General features: G+C 39.4%; 1 pseudogene; it reads right to left on the bottom strand.

Moving 5' to 3' along the window:
• Window positions 1–7,037: 7,037 nt before the first annotated feature.
• On the bottom strand, window positions 7,038–12,520 carry LOC119821689 (annotated as a pseudogene).
• Window positions 12,521–13,293: the final 773 nt, after the last annotated feature.

Genomic DNA, 13,293 nt, shown 5'->3' on the forward strand with positions numbered 1-13,293 from the left:
GCCCATTTTCCCAAATATTGTTTATAAATGTTCTTTTACATTTAAAGGGGGAGATGATATAGATATGAATTTGCATTGGTATAGATTTTAAGGTCAATTTTGTTATATGTATATGTATTTCTGATCTTGATTAAGCTATTGTGATTGTAGTTCATTTTAAAAACTGTAATGTATAATTAGGAAATATAGGTTGTTAATGGATAATCATTGATAATAGTTAAGCTTGTAGTCATGTTATTAGATTTTCTAGATATGTAGAGATATATTTCAGTTAGATAGACATTCTTCATATCTTTCAAAGACTGCAGAATATGGCATTTAATGTTTTAATAACTTAGGGTTTTTCATGACAATGAGACACGTCTGCTCCTGGCAGCACCAATCTACTTCAAGAGGAAGATGGGCATCGAAGAGGCTACTTATGGAGTTTGTTAGCCATTTGGGCAAGAAACTGCTCTTGCCTGGACTGTTGCATAAACTGGACACAAGGAACCCACAGAAAGAGGACTGCTAAACTTGCCTAAAGGTGAGATGGTCTCTCAGGGTTCCTGATTCGTGAAAGAGTCTGCGAGACGTTCTGCAGGACACAGCAGAAAGTGACTGAACTGTCTTTGGAATTTTTCTGCTTCATGGAAATGTCTGCTGGATACTGTGGGCCTGAAGGCTGAAGATGGATGCCCCAAAGGTACAGAGGAACTTTGGGTGACTGTCCAGGCAGCGAGTTGTCTCTGTCATTTCTAGAGTTTTATAAGTTACTTATTTCTTGTTTACTTAGGTAGCATTATATCCTTCTGGAGTCTTTGATGGAGTTGAAGAATAAATAGATAGTTATAGCTTTCCTTAGTTATGATAAAAGATAAAATAGATTTAAATATTGTAACTGTAATACTTGCTTGATAACTGTTTTGTTACATGTAATTTTACTATGTTAAAGTTAAAGCCTTTCTTTTTTGTTTAAACAGAAAAGGGGAAATGATGGAGGAGTGTTTATGTGTTACTTTCATTATTAATAAAGAAAACTGCCTTGGCCCTTTAAGAGAAAATTAGGTAGGTGGAGTAGACAGAACAGAATTGTGGGAACAAGGAAGTAGAGTGAGGGAGACGCTTCAGGCAGTCGCGTGGTGAGTCTCCATGCTGCTCCTCTCCGAGATGGACGCAGGTTAAGATCTCTCCTGGTAAGGCACCCCTCGTGGTGCTATATAAATTACTAAATATGGGTTAAAGCAAGATATGAAAATTAGCCAATAAGAGGCTACAGATAATAGGCCAGGCAGTGTTTAAAAGAATACAGTTTCTGTGTAATTATTTCGGGTGTAAAGCTAGCCGGTTGCTGGGAACTGGGCGGCGGGAACGCAGCCCCGCCGCTTCACACTACAAAATTCTACATATACTTACTCATACTTGGTGTTTCTGACTTTGTTTTTGTTTATTTGTTTGTTAGTTTTGTTGTTGTTTTTGTCATTGTTGTGGTTTGGGGGGCTTCTTTATTTGTTTGTTTTGTTTTGTTTTGTTGAGACAAGGTTTGTCTGTTGTTTTGGAGCCTGTCTTGAAACTAACTCTTGCAGACCAGGCTGGCCTCAAACTCATAGAGATCCTCCTGCCTCTGCCTCCCAAGTGTAAAACATATTTATATGGTTTAAATGATATTAGTAAAATGTAAGATAAAAATATCTTAAATTAGAAAACATTCCACAAACTACTTCTAAAGTTGAACTAGCCAACATGGGAAGCAATAGTTTACAAAGCCAGAGTTTTTAACTTAACAATGCTTTGAGCCAGGCTACTGGTATTTTTATTAATTTTTATAGTATTCTTTTCACAGTCTTCCATGGCTCACATGCCTAGTACTGAAGACCTTCCAATTAAATGTGACTAGCCTAATGTCCCTTCTGAATTCAGTAAAATCCTAAAGCATGACAGCAGCTGCTACTCACCTGCTGCCTCCATCTTAGCGGTCTGACCCTTGAGGAGGCCCCTCGTGGATTTGAACATGTGGTCTAATTCGGTGCTTTGGCCATTCCGTTTCCCACGTAAAATCAACTTTCTCATAAACTATACCCTTCCTCCAAGGCCTAGTCCAGATTTGACAGTTCCAGAACTTGTATCTTGATCTCTGCCCCCAGCTCTCAAAAACCAAGCCTGAGGTAATCGTTGTCCCAAAACTCTCACGGCCCTTTGTTCTCATTTCTATTTTGCTGCACTTTGGTTTTCAGTGGATAAAGATTTGATTTTATCAGAGGGCACAGCAGCTCAGACAGGATGTGCAAGAACATGACCGTAAATCTTACATCTCCGGCACAACAACCCGCACAACAATGAATGCTTTTGCTACACACTCTGCGGGCCTCTCCTTCACTATGTGTAGACTCATGTTGACTGACAGGATTTTAAAAGGAAGTCTACAGCTCCTGTCACAGCAGCTAACTAGGTTCTGTCTTGTGTTTTCCCACTAGAATCCCTGTGTCAAGAACAGTAACATGAATTTCTGTTTCTGTTTCTAAAGAAGGTCAGTTCTGAAAAAAAAAAAAAGGAGAAATGGTGAATGTGATGATAGGGACCTCTGCCATCATTTTATATGTGTCTTTATCATTCACCCCACCCTTCGCCCCTCTCCAGACACTGTGAGGGACTTCCCTTGGGGACCTCTGCATTCTCTACAGCTTTCTCACATTCTCCTCCTGGTCCCTGCACTTCCATAGACCCTTCCTCTGACGTGTTTGCTCATCCAATGAGGTAACTTCTGGTGAATATTTATCAAACACGAAGCCACGTTTCATTCGTTCACAGGCGCATAGTATGCCTGCTTCCAAGACTTGACTTGCTGTGTGGGCTTTAAATCACAGCGAAACACACAGTTTTCAGCCTGTATTTTCATGCAACAACTTGACGTATAGTTTGTATAATTTAGTCACCTTAAAAAAAAAAAAGAAGAACATATACTGGGCAGTGGTGGCACATGCCTTTAATCCCAGTTCTCAAGAGGCAGATGCAGGTGGATCTCCATGAGTTCGAGGCTGTCTTGTCGACATGTGTGAGTACCAGGACAGTCAGGGTAGTTATTCAGAGAAACCCTGTCTTAAGAAACTAAAATAGAAAAAGAAAGAAAGAAGAATGGAAGGAAGGAGGAAAAAAGAAAATAGGGTATAAAGAGCAATCGATGTCAATACTGCCTGTCAGGCAGCGGTGTGAGGTAGATGAGACCTGTTGAAGCTCCGCCTTCTCAAGGTCTGGGAGGAAAACTAGAAGCAGACAGAACGGTTCCTAAAGATGTAATAATGCTTAGAGAAATGAACAAATAAGTGCAGTGAACTGTTAATTCCCCAATCAATGCATTCTAAACACTTTAAAATCTGTAAAGCGCACAACTAGTAAAGAATTCATTTCAAAAGGATTGTGGAATAATTAAGGACAATCAGGAACTGATTACCTATGATAAGAGAACTTTATCACCGATAGATTTAGCTTGCTTTCGTGGTGGAGACATCCAAGACCTTCCATGAACTGTCATGCTTTAATAACCAACGTACAAACTGTTCTGGTTGCATTTTCCCATAAACTTCTATTTTCTTTTGGCCTTCAGTCTTGCTATCCATAGTTTTATATAGCACAGCTCTTTTCACAAGCACACCACGCAAGGTTTATGTACAATGACTCTGTCTCCAGGCAGGACTCTATATGAGCCCCATCAGATCAAACACATAGCTATAAGAAATATAGGACTGTTTGTAAACGTTTTTTTTTTTTTTTTTGGAAGAAAAAACACTTGCTCACAGTTAGCACATGGTGACTAAACCTACTGCTATATGGCCTGGCTTATGGAGAAATTATAAACTCTTGCCTCTAACTTCCTCAAATGTGCTTTCTGCTTGTTTCTCTACAGAAGGGTTCCCTATAACATCAGGACAGCAGGAAAGTATTAACTCATTTTTCTGATGGGCATATAATATGACTTTTACCTGTTATTTTTAAATAATGTGTATGAAAAATATCAATGACATCACATTTCTTTCAGACAGGTCAAAAATATTTTTGTGTGGCTTAGCTAGAGGATTTACTGATCAGTTTTCAAGCAAGGGCGGTGAGAAAGGAAATGTGCCTGTCCGATGCCATCCAGTGCAAAGTACATAATATATCTTAGTTCTTTTCATCTTTGGAATAACACCAGTTATTACATTCAATACACAAGAAATCTAAGCCTCAAAGAACTTAAGTGTCTTAGATGATCCCTGCAATGTTTGGAGGAAATGAGACTTCAACCTAAGTCTATCTTCCTGTAGCCTCATTGTCTTTCCTTTAAATCTTCATGCCTTTCTCCAGGGTGGTCTCTGGCAAATTCTGCCCAAATTTAATCTAAGTTCATCGTTATTTAAAGGTCAAAGCCTGTCTCTGTTCAGGCAGTAAATCCCAGACAAAGCCCATGCGTGTCCAGGGCTAGATGCCTGTTTAACCTGGAGACTTGCTACAATAACAGCCCCTCTGGAGGCTAGCCAAGTCTTTAGCCTGCCTGGCATCCTGTACAGTGACTCAGGTCGCACTACGGCAGCTCCAATCAAACCCTTCTAAACAAGACCTCAAAAATGTCAGTGACTAAAGGGCTATTGTTCTCGGATGACCCTGTTTGGGGTCCGAGACCACTGGCGTTCATTTAAGAAAAAGAAGCAGCAGCAGTGCAAGACGGGAAAGTTATTCGGACAGGCGTCACTGTTTTCAGGATTTAAAAATAAAGGTTTTTTTTTTTTAAAAAAATTGTTTTTTGTTTGTTTTTATAGCCTTATCAGCTGTCTCTGGGATAATCTGATGAATGGAAGTACTCCTTCAAATCTTGTTTCTTCCTCTTCTGGAGGAAAATAAAAGCTCAGCCTTCAGTGAAGTTGCCCTCTGAAGGCCAACGGGAAGTGTTTGTTTTGTCTTACATGTAAAATCTGAGGTAGCATCCCAAAGAACTTGATGTCCCCACGAAAAATGAAAAAGATCATGGCAAACAGCTGGCAAGAGCTGATAGCATGTCTCCCTGTGTGCGTTCCTCACAGGCCCCTTGCATTGCTCACTTCAGAAGGAGAAAACATTTCCTGCCTCCCTGCTCAGCAGAGGAAGACAGCTCATCTGGAATGAACTCAGAAGGCCCCAGCAGTTTTCCAAAGGCCTTAAGCAGAGTTTTCCCAAAGCTTCCACCAATTCCGCGAGCCCTGCAGTATGGTGTGGAGTGCTTCTGCATTCAGGAAGAAGAGTGATTTGTTGTGGGAAAGCAAGTGTTTCTCAAACTGTGAGGCCCTTTGGGGGCTGAACAACCACTTCACTGGGTCACCTTGGACCGTCAGAAAACCTAGATACTTACATGACAGTTTGTCACAGTAGCAAAATTGCAGTTATGAAGTAGCAAGGAAAATGATTTCATGGTGTGTGTGTGGGGGGGGGGGGTCACTACAACATGAGGAACTGTATTAAAGGATCGCAGCTTTAGGAAGGTTGAGAGCCCCTGCCGTAAGTGTTCTCTCTAAGGCACTTTTACAACCACTGGAAACATCTTCCCCAGTGACGAGGAAAAAAGAGATGTCAGAATTTCTGGTATGTTTCTCTAATCTTCTTCGCTCCTATCCAGCCATATTTTTTCTGAAGGCAGACAGTAATTTACTTATTTCCATAATTCTATAGAATTTAATGTAGCCTTTCATTGAATGAACAATAGTAAATAAAATTATTCAAGCATTGGAGATACCAAGGCAATTGGTCCAGAGATGTTTCTTGAACATCTCTGGCCCTAAACTCAGAATGGAGCATGTATGAAATACGCAGCCAATCTCCCTTTAAGGCACTGTTGGTCTATTTCTTATTCTATGAGCCAGAAGCACCAGGGAAATTTGAACAGAGATCACGGATCAGACCCTCCTCCCCTCCACACCAGTGTTCCTTAAAGTTACCTGATTTGGTGGTTGATGTGCACAATTCAATTAAAAATTGCAAGAGGATGTGATAAATGATGGGGAAAATAAGAGATATTTTTAAAGGACACACAAGGCACATGCTCCCAGGACTTCAGAGTGAATAGTATCTTTTAAATGAGAGTTTATAAATTGGCCTAAGAAACAAAAGTGGATTCTGGGTAAAATGGGTATGGCAATCAGAGGTAAAGGGCCCATTTCTGAAGCCAGACAGTGTTGGTTCTTTCATGTAACTGAACCTGCTTGAGGTTCAAGGCTCAAGGAACAGAACGCAACTCTCTGGAGACCAGGTAAGAGAATAAGTACCACAGGAAGAAAATATTCTACTCTTGCTGAGTGGTGGGGAAAAATTTACTCCTGAAACAAAGTTTTGGGGAAAAAAAATTACGAGATCAATTGTGATGTGATATTCATTGTTCTTTTGTCTTTTGTTGGTTTGCTTCATTTGTTCACTTGCATGAGTGCCCAAGTGGTTCCTAAGGAAGGACAAGGAGACAGAAGTGGCCATGTGTGCCACAAAATAATGAGCTAAGTAGAAAAGAAAGAAAGTACCCAGGTAGAGAAAAGTAACCACAAAATACATGCCCAATGACACAATCCCCAAAGCCCAAAGGGGGCTAGTCTCCTGTAGCTCAGGAAAGAAAAGAAATCAGGGTAAGAATACCCAGGGGCATCCTTTCCCTCCCCCAAAATCCAGCCTTTTGCTTTCTGGCAGAAAACATGGAGTTACTTTTGTAAGTCTCCAACTGAATCAGCCCATGGCACTTTGACCTAGGCCTGACATAGTCCCTGTTCTGGTCTCTAGATTCTATTTTCTACATGGAAACCCATATTTTTTATCTTTAGTTATTTTTTATTTCTTCAATGTTTAATATTAGGAGTGACTGAAATAAAAATATTATTGAGTTCCATCATTATTTTCAATGGAAATGGCTTTAAAAGAAAACTGGTCAGATGAATATTACTGCTTCCCACTTCTCAACTGACAAATAATTGTCATCAATAAAATAGACAAATCCAGAAAATCTGTCCAGAATGTTCAAGATTTGGTTTATTATACAGTATTGTCTGTTCTTGGGGAGAACACCTAAGACATAATTATGTGTACTTCTTGATCTCGTCATACAAGACAAGCACAAAGGCACCAGAACACTGAACCATGCACCCTTGACAAAAGTCTTGCATCCTTCATCCCGAGCAAACTTCGTCCAGCCTGTATACATGATACCAGCCCTTTCCATCCTGACTGTATCATCATACGACGACGAACCGTGTCAAAGGGATAGGAAGTCAGGCCAGCAATAGCAATGACAGACTGTGCAATCATCCAGCTGAAGAAGACATGAGTGTTCTTGGGATCTAGAAGCATTCCCTTTGCAGTGTCACAGATACCAAAAGCAGGCAGCTCGGTAGAAGCTAATGCCCTGGACTGATACTTTAAAGCCTTGGTACAGGTCCCTAAGCCCATCAGATTTGTAGATCTTAACCAGGCAGTCACAAAGGCCTATGAATTCCCTTTCAGCTCCAGCTTTGCCCACATCAGCTGCTAAACTGTACAGGCAGAATTAAGAGGGTACCCGAAGGACACAGCAGCATCTATCATGTTGAAAGAAAAGGAAAAGGCAGATGAGCATGGGACAGGACTGGGGTGACAATCAGATTTGACTCTTGGACTCTGGGGGAAACCCAATCTTTTACTTTGCTTCTACTGTAAGGGCACAAATGTACACACGCATGCATGGACACACACACACATGCAAGCACACATGCATGTACACACATGCACACACGTGCACACCTACACATTTTGTAGATCCTTAAGCAACAATATCAAATTTCCTCAAATTACATAATCTCTTAATTCCTGGGGAGAAGGTCAATATTTGATCTTCCAAAGCTATTGGTAATTATTCTAATTAAATTTGTACCTAGCTTTCTTAGCCTATTCCAGTAAAGCCAGTCACTTGCAACTTTCCCCAGCCCAAACCCTGAAACCTAACTGATACTGAAGACACTTAAGGCTTTGTTCCCATGAAAAGGGGAAAGCTCTGGAGGTGTGGAAGAATAATTTGAGCCTTGTGCACCAGGCTCCAATGGAAAAAGGAACTGAGTCAATTCCAAAACTGACTTGAAAACATTCTGTCCACTTACTTACCTGATAAGGCAAGAAAGGATCACATGTTTTTTCTGGGAACTGATGGCAATTTAACCTTTTTTTCAGACTGTACTATAATTGCCTCCCAATTTTCGTAAATTCTGAAACATGTTTTTGTTATTTATAACCAGTTTCCCCCTACTATTCATAAACCAGTGGGAACAAAACAGTCCTTACAAATGAGTGAAAACTCAAGCACAGTACCCACTTGTTTGACTCAATATTTTGATTTGATTTAAAAATCAATAATTTATTTTAACTAAATGACAGACATTTCGTTCCTATGTACAAAGAACTCAGAAATTCTACCTTCCCTCCCACACCCCTTTTGGTCTCAAAGATAACGACTGCATTGACAAGACTCTTCTGAGTTCCTGTCAAGGGTCATTTCGGAAAGACAGTTCAGGAAAAGCCTCCCACTATTATTTTAATTTAAAACATTTGAAAATAAATAAGGAGCTGTTGGCCTCAAGGGTCCTCTTGTTTTTGCAAATGGAAACTTTGGGAGAACGTGGTTTATGCCAGAAAAGCATCAATTAGGTCAGATTAAGAAGGACCAAGGAGAAAATCTCAAACCTAAAGTCTAGTCTTCTGGAACTCCGAGCTAGATGGTAGTTCTGGTGTCATTTGGTTTACCTTCCTCAAATGTCTACAGTGTACATAAAGTTCCCTACAGTGACATTGGTTGTGTCTGCGATTGTTGGTGCACACCACACAGATCTAGATGACGACTTCCTCTTGGGCGGAGTGGCATATGGTAGAGTAGCCATGGCAAGTGCTATTGAACCACACTTGACTTTGAATTCTAACTCTGACATAGACAGTGGTTTGATCTTCCTGAATTGTTTCCTTATTAATATTGTAAATGCAATGCCTCTTGTTGTCAGTGTTAAATAATGCTACAACAGAGGGGTGCACATACAGCAGGTCTACTAAAAATACATTCCAGTTCCCACAGCACACTTCATCCATATAACTAATATAACCAATAGTGTCTGCATACATGACAAGCTATCACTTTGCAAGACCCATTAAGTACACTAACTTTTGAGAAAATATATCCCTTCTTACCTCCTTCTCCTAAGAGCCTGGGAGTGCAAATTTACACCCTCCACACACAATTGTGGGTCATTCTCTGTGGCACTAAGTAGTTACCTGTAAGCAGAGCCAGGCACTATCAGTTCAAGCACAGCTTTGTCTAGAGCAGTGGTTCTCAACCTTCCTAATGCTGCAACCCTTTAATACAGTTCCTCATGTTTTAGTGACCCCTCCCAACCATAAAATTATTTCATTACTACTTTATAGTTGTGATTTTGTTACTGTTGTGAACCCTAACGTAAATATCTGATATGCAGAATATCTGACTGGCCACCCCTGTGGTCTAGAGCTTCACAGTGCCCAGAGAACTAAGTGGTATGTTTTGTGCTTTAACTGCCAATGAAGAAGCTACAAAGCTGTTTTCAGTATTGCAGTTTTCCAGAGAGCAGGATGGACAGAAAGAAGCCCTGATCTGGTGTGTAGCCCCAAACTCACTGCGACATTCTTCTGAGGCCAAAGACTGTCCAAGACACACAACAGGAAGCTGATAATAATGAGATCAAGGAAAAGAAGTACCTCAGTGTTCAGCTCAATACAGCAGAATTTCCAAATTTCAAAGGCCATTTTTGGCTCATTCTATAGACTTTTCATCTTCTAGACTCTGTGTATGAAAAATATAAATTTCTTCATATTATGTGACAGACTTCATGATAATCTAAGGAAAGCTGCAAATTAAAATAAAAGTAAGAAAATTTAAATAATTCAGCCTATTTAGCCCTTAAATACAGTACACGAATCTACTGTTCAATTGGGGATTATAGAAGGACTTTTAGTTTCCAATACCATCAAATATGTGCATCTTCTTGTGTTGTCACGTAATTACCTTTATTTATTAACTTTCAGTTTCCATACTCTACTAAGAAATTTGGAGGAAGAGTTCCTACACACACACACACACACACACACACACACACACACACAACTTACTGGAGCTTCTACAGCAGTACAGCAGAACACTATAAACAGGTAGATGTGTCCTGTTTTACAAGGCAGGGTCACCAAGTTGATGATGTCAAGTCCTTCCTTGCTCTTTTATGCAATGCTAGTGAAGACTTGAAGTGGAAATCGTGAGATCATAGGTGAAACATTTACAAGGTGGAAACACTGTGAGGTAAAAGTTTCATGTGTCTCAATGAAGAAATGTTTCACCATGGTTCATATTTTCCATTTGAAATATTTTTTGGTCTCAATTTCTCTAAGGTTCTACTCTAGATGCTAAAAGGTTGTTTCTATCAGAAAGCTACTTTATTTTTTAATCCCTTTCTATTTCACTATTGGAACAGAGAATTTATAGAAGAGGCATATCAAAGGATTTCAAAAGTACTGATGCTCCTGAGACTGGCCTTGAACTCTGTGGCACGGTGCAAATCTTAAGTGAATTAACACACGTTAAACCTGCTTAAAAGGGAACTAAAATATATTCAACAGCTCAGAGGTCATTAAACCAGGCACTATATTCACCAATGGAAGTTTGGCTCAGGTCACAGTCATAATTATAAAGAAGAAGGAGCAAAGATTCAGTCTCCCCTAGAAATGACAAAGATCACCCAAGAGCAAAGTCAAGAATGTTGAGAAGGAAAGAAGCATAGATCTGTAGGTATCACGATTTCCTGTGCTAAAAATAATTTGAGAGAAAGATAATTTGTCTGACAGTTTAAAGTTGTCAGACTGCCTGCTTTAAAAAAATAAAACTTAGATGAGTGCCTCCAGGTATTAGAGCTGCTTTAGAAATTCAATCTTGGTGCACTCTACGAAAACGTAAGAAAGTTTTATTTGTTGGTCTATTTAAAGACTGTCACGGTCGCCTGTTTCACAAGGAAACACTCAACCTTTTTTCATATGTTTAACCAATTTTGTTTAATTCATAAATTTACATGAAGTAATGGGAGCTGGATTCAGCTGGACATCTCTGTCGGAGAAAGAATTACTCAGGTACTTGCAGTCAGTTCCTGGGTTGGCCAGATGGGAAGAACAAGTTCTCTCCAAGAGATGCCCACAGCCTAAGTTCAAGAACCAGCAAACATGCTACCTTACGTGACAGAAGGAAGGAGGATTGGAGTTGGAGTTGTGGTGTACATTGTCTTATTTTAAAAATAAGATCACCATAAATTATTGGAGTGGTCCAATGTAATCTTAAAGGTCCATAGACTGTAAAGGGGTACAGAAGAAAAGATCGGGGAAGGTTATACCAGAAGGATTCCCAGTCCTGCTATTGTTTTAAAGAGAAGTGGTTGCAGAGAGTCTATAGAAGCTAGCAAAGGTTCAGAAAAGGATTCTCCAGGCCTCCCAAAACAAACATTGACTTTGATCCATGAGGTCTGTACTGAACTTTTGATGACAAAGTGGTATTGTGTTAAATTATATATTAGTTATAGTCTATTATAGCAAAATATAAGACCTATACATCTCATTTTCATAATTTTTAATAGCTAGGTTTACAAGTTTGAACAATGAAGACCAGCAAGATAACTTAGTAGGTAAAGGCAGCTGCTACCACACCTTATAAACTGAGTTTACTCCCCAAGACTTACATGGTGGAAGGTGAGACCTGATCCTGTAAGTTGTCTTCTGGCTTTCATATACATGTTATGGAACATTAGTACACACCCAATACACACACTAAATAAATGAATATAATAAGATTACTTATAATATAAAGGTTATCAGGTTATCTGAAACAGCATTGCTACTGTTATATAATAAACACACATTCACACACATGCATATTTATATCTATATCTATATACATCTCAACATTAATAAAAGTCAAAAAAGCCCACTATAGCTGCACAAGCCTGTAATCCTAACACTCAGGAGACCAAGACAGAAAGATCAAGAGGTCATGGTCAGCTGGGCAACATTTCAAGATTCTATTCTCCATCCTACAAAAATGAATATGTAAAATGAAATCAAAAGGTGAATACATTTTAAGCATCCATTTTTCTTGGTTCAATATATCCAAGTATTTGTGTTGTACTATTTAAATGGAAAAAAATTAGTGAAACATTTTACAGCCATTTTTTTTTCACTAAAATGTTCGATGTAAGTTTCATGCTTGGAATATCTCAGTCTCTAGAGGCTCTTTCAGAGTGTCGAGTAGTCAGAGTGGGTAGTGGTTAGCTTATATCAAAAGATTCCCAGGAAAGCCCTGGTACAATTGTAAGATGATAGCATCCTGTCCATAATGCCTTTTATCTAGTTTCCCTCCATTGAGGAAACCTCCTACCTTCCTGCTTTTCCCTTCACAGCCCACATGACAATCTATTCTGATCGGACAGCCCAGCACTGGAGTTCCCAAAGTGGCACTTAGCAGAGCCCGCAGCATCATTTCCTCCAAGCTTCAGGCTCCTTTTTGTTACCTGCCTTTCAAGTCAGCATTGAGTCTTTATACAGTTCAAATGCAACAACATGTTAAGGCATTGCGCAATGCTCGGTTTGGTAAAGACATCATTTAAAGCTTTAGCTTTAAAGGCTAAAATTCTTTTGCTTTTGAAAGTCATGTATGCCAGGGAAAAGGGGTGTCCCACATTTAAAACAGGTTGTTTATAGATTTCCAAACACTGGTTGTCAACTGTATATGTTCTGTCTGAAAAGAATGAATGAGGTGTGCAAAGATCATTTCCTTTTTTTGGATTTTTTTTTTTTTTTGGTTTTTTGAGACAGGGTTTCTCTGTAGCTTTGGAGCCTGTCCTGGAACTAGCTCTTGTAGACCAGGTTAGCCTCAAACTCACAGAGATCCACCTGCCTCTGCCTCCCACGTGCTGGGATTAAAGGCGTGCGCCACCACCACCTGGCTATAGCATCATCTCCTTAAGCATGATAAAAATAATTTTAAAAATCATATTTTGAGTTTCTAATAAAAATAATGAATAGCTAGTTTCATTCTAAAAACCTTGAGTGAAAAACAGATTTTGACTAAGTTGTATATTTCGTTTATATCTTCTTTTAAAGCCAAGAAGTATCGTGATTTCGTGAAGCTGGGCGGACTACAGTCAAAACTAAACATGGAAATGAAAATCAGTATAAAAGGAAAAATTCCTGGGTAATTGATTGATGTTGTAAGGGCTGATAGTTTTTCCTATCATGGCAGACAAATGTAAA

The sequence above is a fragment of the Arvicola amphibius genome, chromosome 8, assembly GCF_903992535.2.
Source record: "Arvicola amphibius chromosome 8, mArvAmp1.2, whole genome shotgun sequence".
Taxonomy (NCBI): domain Eukaryota; kingdom Metazoa; phylum Chordata; class Mammalia; order Rodentia; family Cricetidae; genus Arvicola; species Arvicola amphibius.